A 9,655-nucleotide genomic window follows, 5' to 3' on the forward strand; every position below is an offset into this window, starting at 1 on the left:
CTGGCCTGTCTCCTGGTAGCGCCTCCATGCTCTGGACACTACGCTGACAGACACAGCAAACCTTCTTGCCACAGCTCGCATTGATGTGCCATCCTGGATGAGCTGCACTACCTGAGCCACGTGTGTGGGTTGTAGACTCCGTCTCATGCTACCACTAGAGTGAAAGCACCTCCAGCATTCAAAAGTGACCAAAACATCAGCCAGGAAGCATAGGAACTGAGAAGTGGTCTGTGGTCAGCACCTGCAGAACCACTCCTTTATTGGGGGTGTCTTGCTAATTGCCTATGATTTCCACCTGTTGTCTATTCCATTTGCACAACAGCATGTGAAATTTATTGTCAATCAGTGTTGCTTCCTAAGTGGACCGTTTGATTTCACAGAAGTGTGATTGACTTGGAGTTGCATTGTGTTGTTTAAGTGTTCCCTTTATTTTTTTTGAGCAGTATATATGGGGATACAACCATCCTAGCTCTGCAGATATCGCTGCGAAGAAACAGACTCATTCGATCATTTCTTACTGTCCAGCACTGCAGGGTGATTTGAAAAGCTATATTCAATTTTGTAATAATACTCTTAGCAAAAATGTTGATCTTAAATTACAATCTGTAGAAACTATGAGAATAGAAAGGTTCAGAACTTTTGTGAAACATCACAACACAGTTGAAAAATATGACAAATATAAATCAAAACTGGATGGTCTTCAGAGATACAGTGAGGGAAAAAAGTATTTGATCCCCTGCTGATTTTGTACGTTTGCCCACTGACAAAGAAATGGTCAGTCTATAATTTTAATTGTAGGTTTATTTGAACAGTGAGAAACAGAATAACAACAAAAAAATCCAGAAAAACACATGTCAAAAATTTTATAAATTGATTTGCATTTTAATGAGGGAAGTAAGAATTTGACCCCTCTCAATCAGAAAGATTTCTGGCTCCCAGGTGTCTTTTATACAGGTAACGAGCTGAGATTAGGAGCATACTCTTAAAGGGAGTGCTCCTAATCTCAGTTTTTTACCTGCATAAAAGACACCTGTCCACAGAAGCAATCAATCAATCAGATTCCAAACTCTCCACCATGACCAAGACCAAAGAGCTCTCCAAGGATGTCAGGGACAAGATTATAGACCTACACAAGGCTGGAATGGGCTACAAGACCATCGCCAAGCAGCTTGGTGAGAAGGTGACTACAGTTGTTGCGATTATTCGCAAATGGAAGAAACACAAAGAACTGTCAATCTCCCTTGGCCTGGGGCTCCATGCAAGATCTCACCTCGTGGAGTTGCAATGATCATGAGAACGGTGAGGAATCAGCCCAGAACTACACGGGAGGATCTTGTCAATGATCTCAAGGCAGCTGGGACCATAGACACCAAGAAACCAATTGTTAACACACTATGCTGTGAAGGACTGAAATCCTGCAGCCCCCGCAAGGTCCCCCTGCTCAATAAAGCACATATACATGCCCGTCTGAAGTTTGCCAATGAACATCTGAATGATTCAGAGGACGACTGGGTGAAAGTGTTGTGGTCAGATAAGACCAAATATGGAGCTCTTTGGCATCAACTCAACTCGCCGTGTTTGGAGGAGGAGGAATGCTGCCTATGACCCCAAGAACACCATCCCCACCATCAAACATGGAGGTGGAAACATTATGCTTTGGGGGTGTTTTTCTGCTTAGGGGACAGGACAACTTCACCGCATCAAAGGGACGATGGATGGGGCCATGTACTGTCAAATCTTGGGTGAGAACCTCCTTCCCTCAGCCAGGGCATTGAAAATGGGTTGTGGATGGGTATTCCAGCATGACAATACCCCAAAACACACGGCCAAGGCAACAAAGGAGTGGCTCAAGAAGAAGCACATTAAGGTCCTGGAGTGGCCTAGCCAGTCTCCAGACCTTAATCCCATTGAAAATCTGTGGAGGGAGCTGAAGGTTCAAGTTGCCAAACGTCAGCCTCGAAACCTTAATGACTTGGAGAAGATCTGCAAAGAGGAGTGGGACAAAATCCCTCCTGAGATGTGTGCAAACCTGGTGGCCAACTACAAGAAACGTCTGACCTCTGTGATTGCCGACAAGGGTTTTGCCACCAAGTACTAAGTCATGTTGTAACAGCCGTCAAAGGGAGTAGACCAAGGCGCAGCGGGTTGAGTGCTCATAATTAACTTTATTTAGAACACTAAACAAAACAAGAAAAAAACACGACAGCCAAACAGTACTGTCAGGTACACGAAACACTGAACAGAAAATAACCACCCAACACAATTAGAAAAAAACCCTACTTAAATATAGTCTCCAATCAGAGGCAATGAGATACAGCTGCCTCCAATTAGAGACCAATCCCAAACACTTCCAACTTAGACATAGACAACCTAGAACAAACATAGAAATAGACTAACATAGAACATAACCCAAAAACCCAGAAACACACAAACCAAACACCCCCTGCCACGCCCTGACCAAACTACAATAACAAATAACCCCTTTTACTGGTCAGGACAAAAACCCCACAAAAATAACCCCAAACTTAAAGGGAGGAAAGGGAGGGTGGCCACCGTCAATGACGGTTCCCGTCCTACACCCCCCTCCCCCCCTAATCTTCCAACTACGGAGGTGGCTCTGGCTCCGGCTTAGTCCCCATTCTAACCTGCCCACCCCCGTTGAAGGCTCATGGCTGTAGACCGCTGCTGAAGGCTCTGGACTGAGTTGCGTCGCTGGGGACCTCGGGCTGAGGAGCGTCGCTGGAGACCTCGGGCTGAGGAGCGTCGCTGGAGACCTCGGGCTGAGGAGCGTCGCTGGAGACCTCGGGCTGAGTTGCGTCGCTGGGGACCTCGGGCTGAGGAGCGTCGCTGGAGACCTCGGGCTGAGGAGCGTCGCTGGAGACCTCGGGCTGAGGAGCGTCGCTGGAGACCTCGGGCTGAGGAGCGTCGCTGGAGACCCCGGGCTGAGGAGCGTCGCTGGAGGCCCCGGGCTGAGGAGCGTCGCTGGAGGCCCCGGGCTGAGGAGCGTCGCTGGAGGCCCCGGGCTGTGGGACCGCTCTGCAGGCCCCGGACTGTGGGACGTCTCTGCAGGCCCCGGACTGTGGGACGTCTCTGCAGGCCCCGGACTGTGGGATGTCTCTGCAGGTCCCGGACTGTGGGCCGTCTCTGCAGGCTCCGGACTGTGGGCCGTCTCTGCAGGCTCCGGACTGTGGAACTGTCGCCGGAAGCTCTGGACGGGGCACTGTGGCCGGAAGCTCTGGACGGGGCACTGTCGCCGGAAGCTCTGGACGGGGAACTGTCGCCGGAAGCTCTGGACGGGGAACTGTCGCCGGAAGCTCTGGACGGGGAACTGTCGCCGGAAGCTCTGGACGGGGACTGCGCACTGAAGGCCTGATGCGTGGGGCTGGCTTTGGAGGCACCAGACTAGGGACACGCACCACAAGGCTAGTGCGAGGAGCAGGAACAGGACGTACTGGGCTGGGCAGGCGCACTGAAGGCCTGATGCGTGGGGCTGGCTTTGGAGGCGCCAGAACAGTAACACGCACCACAGGGCTAGTGCGAGGAGCAGGAACAGGATACACTGGGTCTTGAAGACGCACTGGAGGTCTGGAGCGCACAGCCTGCACAACCCGTCCTGGCTGAGTTGTCACTGTAGCCCTGCACGGGCGGAGTGCTGGCACAGGGCGAACTGGGCTGTGCTGAGGAATGATGGCTGCCGTGCGTAGAGCAGGCGCAGGGTAGCCTGGGCCTAGGAGACGCACTGGTGGCCAGATGTGCTGAGTAGGCATACTCCTTCCGGGCTGGATGCCCACTCTAGCACGGCACTTGCGGGGGGCTGGTATCGACCGCACCGGACTGTGCATGCGGATGGGCGAGACCGTGCGCACTTCCGCATAGCACGGTGCTCTCCACACCAAACGCTCCCCATAATAAGCACGGGGAGTTGGCTTAGGGCTCACCCCTGGCCCAGCCAAACTACCCGTGTGCCCCCGGGGGCTGCCTCCTCTCCTCCTGAAATGGAGGATATAATGCCTCATACCTCAGTCGCTCTGCCTTTGCTGCCTCCAATTCATCTTTCGGTCGCCGGTACTCCCCAGCCTGGTGCCATGGCCCTTTACCATCTAATATCTCCTTCCATGTCCACGACTCCAAGTAGCTCCTCTATTTCGCCTTCCTCCGCTGCTTGGTCCTTCTTTGGTGGGTGGTTCTGTAACAGCCGTCGAAGGGAGTAGACCAAGGCGCAGCGGGTTGAGTGCTCATAATTAACTTTATTTAGAACACTAAACAAAACAAGAAAAAAAACATTACAGCCAAACAGTACTGTCAGGTACACGAAACACTGAACAGAAAATAACCACCCAACAACACAATGAGAAAAAAAAACCCTACTTAAATATAGTCTCTAATCAGAGGCAACGAGATACAGCTGCCTCCAATTAGAGACCAATCCCAAACACTTCCAACCTAGACATAGACAACCTAGAATAAACATAGAAATAGACTAACATAGAACATAACCCAAAAACCCAGAAACATACAAACCAAACACCCCCTGCCACACCCTGACCAAACTACAATAACAAATAACCCCTTTTACTGGTCAGGACATGACACATGTTTTGCAGAGGGGTCAAATACTTATTTCCCTCATTAAAATGCAAATCATTTTATAACATTTTTGACATGCGTTTTTCTGGATTTTCTTGTTGTTATTCTGTCTCTCACTGTTCAAATAAACCTACCATTAAAATTATAGACTGATCATTTCTTTGTCAGTGGGCAAACGTACAAAATCAGCAGGGGATCAAATACTTTTTTCCCTCACTGTAGGTGGGAGGGGTTGAGTGGAGCTGAAGGATAGGACTAAAAACAAACAAAAGATAACTAATGAAAAACGTATATAGTATGTACAGTATAATCTGGAAGTAGAAGTGTTGTTGTCCATTAGTTTACTCCAATTAGGGGAGGAGTAGTAGGGTTAAGGGAAAATAATAAAGGAAAAAAATATATACACTACTGGTCAAAAGTTTTAGAACACCTACTCAAGGGTTTTTCTTTCTTTATTTTTTACTATTTTCTACATTGTAGAATAGTAGTGAAAACATCAAAACTATGAAATAACACATATGGAATCATGTAGTAACATTTTTTTTTTTAAATAAATCAAAATAGATTTCATATTTGAGATTCTTCAAATAGCCTCTCTTTGCCTTGATGACAGCTTTGCACATTTCAAATCACTCTTGCTGAAATATAAGAGGATCAGCTGAACAGTAATTAGATGTGCAGAGAGCAGTATTAGGCTTGTCGGTTTATGGCGAGGTGAGTGTGGTGCTATCCAGAACCACTAGGGATAGAAACGGAGAAACACACACACACACACACACACACACACACTATAAGGGCAGTGGTCTGACAAATTAGCCGAAGTTGATACTTAATCAGCAGGGTTGATTTGTTCATCAGTCAATGACTAGAGCTCCAGCTCTTTGAAGACTGAAGTGTCTCAGGCTAGCCTCTAGTACTGTGAAGATCCTCTCAATTCTTCATTTACCATCTTGTTTGCACAAATGTCCACCCAGAAGAGAACAAAATGGACTCATTATTGATTCTCACAGTGAACTGGACCAGTAATGAAATAAGACCCAAAGCAGCGCTTCTGTGTCTGTGAACTGCGACATCATATATCATGGTGAAGATCATGGCATAATCATACTCAGAATTAGAGTCGGCCTCATTCATGTCTCTTTCAGTTTCTCTCTACACCAGTAACCATCAGTGTCACATCCTGCTCTCTCTCTAACTCAAACACACATGCACGCACACACACACACACCACCCCAATGTAATCACTCAGACTAAAGATGCACAATTACGGCCCGGCTTTACTCTATACTGATAAATGTAATCTGTGAGCTTTAAATGGGTTTGAAGTGCTTTTAAATGGCTTTCAGACAGACTGACAGGGCTCATACATAGGCGATGGGGGGATTTTGTGACACATAGCTAATTCTATAGTGTAAGAGTCTGGACTTCTGATTTTAAGCTCAGCTGCGACCTATCATTCAGAAATCTGGAAACCACAGGAAGAAAATCTATTGACCCTTGACCCCTTTCAGAGAGATAATATTTAGAGGTACAGAAGAGGCAGCCTTGAGAAATGTAAAAAATATAGGGATGGGGATTACATTTTTGTCATTTAGCAGACACTCTTATCCAGAATAACTGGGGTTAAGTGCCTTGCTCAAGGACACATCGACAGATTTTTCACCTTGTACGCTCAGGGATTCAAACCATCAACCTTTTGGTTACTGGCTCAATGTTCTTAACCGCTACGCTACTTGCCACCCCAGGTTGAAATACAGTAGCTTCAGTCAGACTCAGAGGTAGACAGAAATACATTTCCATCTCCATTTTCATTGCTAAAGAGATATGTTGATGTTGTCTTAAATGACAATGACAGTGATGCTCTTCTGTAGACAAAAGGTTTCTCTGTACTTAAGGACAAGCATTGTCTGCTCTCTGTATTCATTTTGTGACTACACATACAAGCTCTGAGGGTTGTTTATTTCATGTCATTTTTATGCAGCTAATTAAAGCAAATATCAACACTTATCTGTGCCACATGTTAACTTACAGTAGGTATACAAGATTAATTATGAACGCTAGTGAAGTGAGGAAGGTTAGAAATGTTTGAACACTTGCTGTGTTCAGAAAGCAGATATCCACCATGAGAAATATAATTTTCACCTCAGAAAAGATCAATGAAGATATAGAGTACAGAACATTTCCAAAGCAAAAAAATTAGACCTTTTGATTTTGCACCGCAGAATATTGTTTTCTTTACAAAACACAATTTTTTTATTTTTATTTTTAATAAAAGTCTGATTTTAGATTAGAAGATGGAGTCCTGAAAAATGCACTGATGTCATTTGTATAATCACTTATGTACAATACAGACAACGAGGAAACTTTTGACTTAACATTAGGAACATGACAGACTGACCAGGTGAATCTAGGTGAACGCTATGATACTTTATTGATGTCACTTGTTAAATCCACTTCAATCAGTATAGATGGGGAGGAGACCAGTATAGAAGGGGAGGAGACCAGTTAAAGAAGGATTTGTTCATCCTTGAGACATTTGAGACATGGATTGTGTGTGTGTGCCATTCAGAGGGTGAACGGGCAAGACAAAGATTTAAGTGTCTTTGAACGGGGTATGGTAGTAGGTGCCAGGGGCACCGATTTGAGTGTGTCAAGAACTGCAACGCTGCTGGGCTTTTCACGCTCAACAGTTTCCCGTGTGTATCAAGAATGGTCGACCACCCAAAGGACATCCAGCCAACTTGACACAACTGTGGGAAGCATTGGAGTCAACATGGGCCAGCATCCCTGTGGAACACTTTCGACACCTTGTAGAGTCCATGTCTCGCCGAATTGAGGCTGTTCTGAGGGCAAAAGGGGGTGCAACTCAATATTAGGAAGATGTTCCTAATGTTTTGTACACTCAGAACAGTCTATGCCATACGTAATAATACCAAACTCAATTCCACTACTGTAAATGTTTACAGTTTAACCACATAGTTATGAATATATGTTCCTGCCACAGTTGATGTAGTACGATCTTTTTTGGCTGGGGAGTAGATATGGGAGCCAAGGTTTTCATCAAGATACAGTATGTGGGGGAGCCTAGAGGTTTGTGCTGAGAATCTGGACTAGATGGCACTGTTGCTCTATTCACAGTAGTGTGCCATAAGATGGGATATTATGTCTCAATATAAAGGAGAAAATAGTAGGACCAGTGAGAGGAATCAACATACTGTATAGTCCTATTTAAGATGCTATAATAACTAGCTAATCATACTATAAGATGTATGTCATAAGATGCCATCACATGAATAATAGCTGTAAATAATTGCACTCTTAATGATAACTCATTAATGCATTCATGGACTTTCAATAGCTACAGGCCACGCCTACCCCTGCCAGATGATGCAGAGAGAGACTTTCTGTTCAGAGAAGTATTAGGGCTTTGGCTTTGGTCTTTTGACAGACATCTAAGAGTCAGGATGATTCAAATCATTCAAAAGGGACAGGTGTCTTTCACACCCTCACTAGGTGCTCCTCCACACTCTGTTCCCCTCATAGAGAAGTCAGGACACGGGACGACCAGAGAGAGACGCTGTTGACGTGTATCCAAGGTAACTGAGACCTTTGAATAACTTCAGTAAACACTGCAACTCATACTGAGTATCAAGAGGTTTTCCAGGGGGATTTGCAACGATGATTCATTTTAAAGAAGAAAAAAAAACGAATCAAGATCACTGCTGGGCTTGATTAAGAACGTTAATTAAGCCTGTCTTCAAACATATTCTCTGTGAGGCTTGTGTGTTGATCTCTGCAGATAAATACCTCTAGCTAGCTTCAGCTGTACATGGTGGGATGTACGTGGACTTCTATTTTTATTCTGCTTGCTTAAGGCTGACATTTCAAATCGAATTCCACCTTTCTACTGACAATTCATCTAATTCATTTGAATGTCGCAAAATCTGTCGCTAGAACAGATGAATCAAGGATATAGAGAACGAATACATTGATTTCAAGGAAATTACAGCCATATTTTGAAACGAACAAACAAGCTTCATTGTGTTAACCAGATGGCCGCTTCTCTTGTACCCAATCTGCTCATCATCCAATCTACTGATCCACAGCCAGTTCCACAGGGGAAATACATTCTCCAGATTCGGACCGGGCCCGCATCTCTGCCAAGCAAGGCATGAATAAAGCAAACAGGAAAAGTGTGTCTAACAGGGTATCGTGTCGTTCTTGGAATGACAAGCACTTGTAACAAAACGTGAAGTCCATCGTTGTGCAGTTGGTTGCTACTCGAAGGGGGGTTAAACCAGGCAATTTACTCTATTCAGCAAACTATGAATTCCTTGACAGAGCCTGTCATGCAGAGAATCAGCAGTTCGAGGCAAATGGTATTGAGCCATGCTGATACTCAATTATACAGGACAAAAGCATGCAGAGCATGACACAGCGGACTGCCCTCCATGGGTAATAAGAAAATAGGGCTATGTCAATGTATACAATTGTGAATGTAATGCACTGATATCCACAGGTACATAAATGGCTATTTACCGCTGAATGGATTGTGTCTGGTGGTCGTGTAAAATTAAAAGAAAGCTATTTGAAGACAAAACAGAGATCTATAAATAAGATGTGATGATGCAGGCAGATTATACATTTAACATATTCAAAGATCAAGAGGAGGACATCAATGCACAAAGTCTTATCTGTTCAGTCAGTGTTCAGTCCCTCCCACTCTTTCACTACACTTGTCAGAATCAGGGCAGATGCAATGGCAATACAGGTTTCTACAATTATGGTAGACCAATCACCAAGACAACCCACACAGCTACCCAATTCATTTCCAACATTATTTATTAACTAGGTATAGATAACATTGCAAGTGTCTTATACAGTGACTCATCAGCTATGCTATTTTCTTCACCTCACAAACTTTCCCCTTCATGTTTAATGCTACAGAGGAATCAGCTAATTAGTGTATATCTTACAGCCGTATTTTTCATGTTACATTATGAATCTGATTCATTAGCTTTTAATAGGACAGCATTCTCACATTTCCTTTCTTTCTGTCTGCATCAGT

The sequence above is a fragment of the Salmo salar genome, chromosome ssa27 (assembly GCF_905237065.1).
Source record: "Salmo salar chromosome ssa27, Ssal_v3.1, whole genome shotgun sequence".
Classification (NCBI taxonomy): Eukaryota; Metazoa; Chordata; class Actinopteri; order Salmoniformes; family Salmonidae; genus Salmo; species Salmo salar.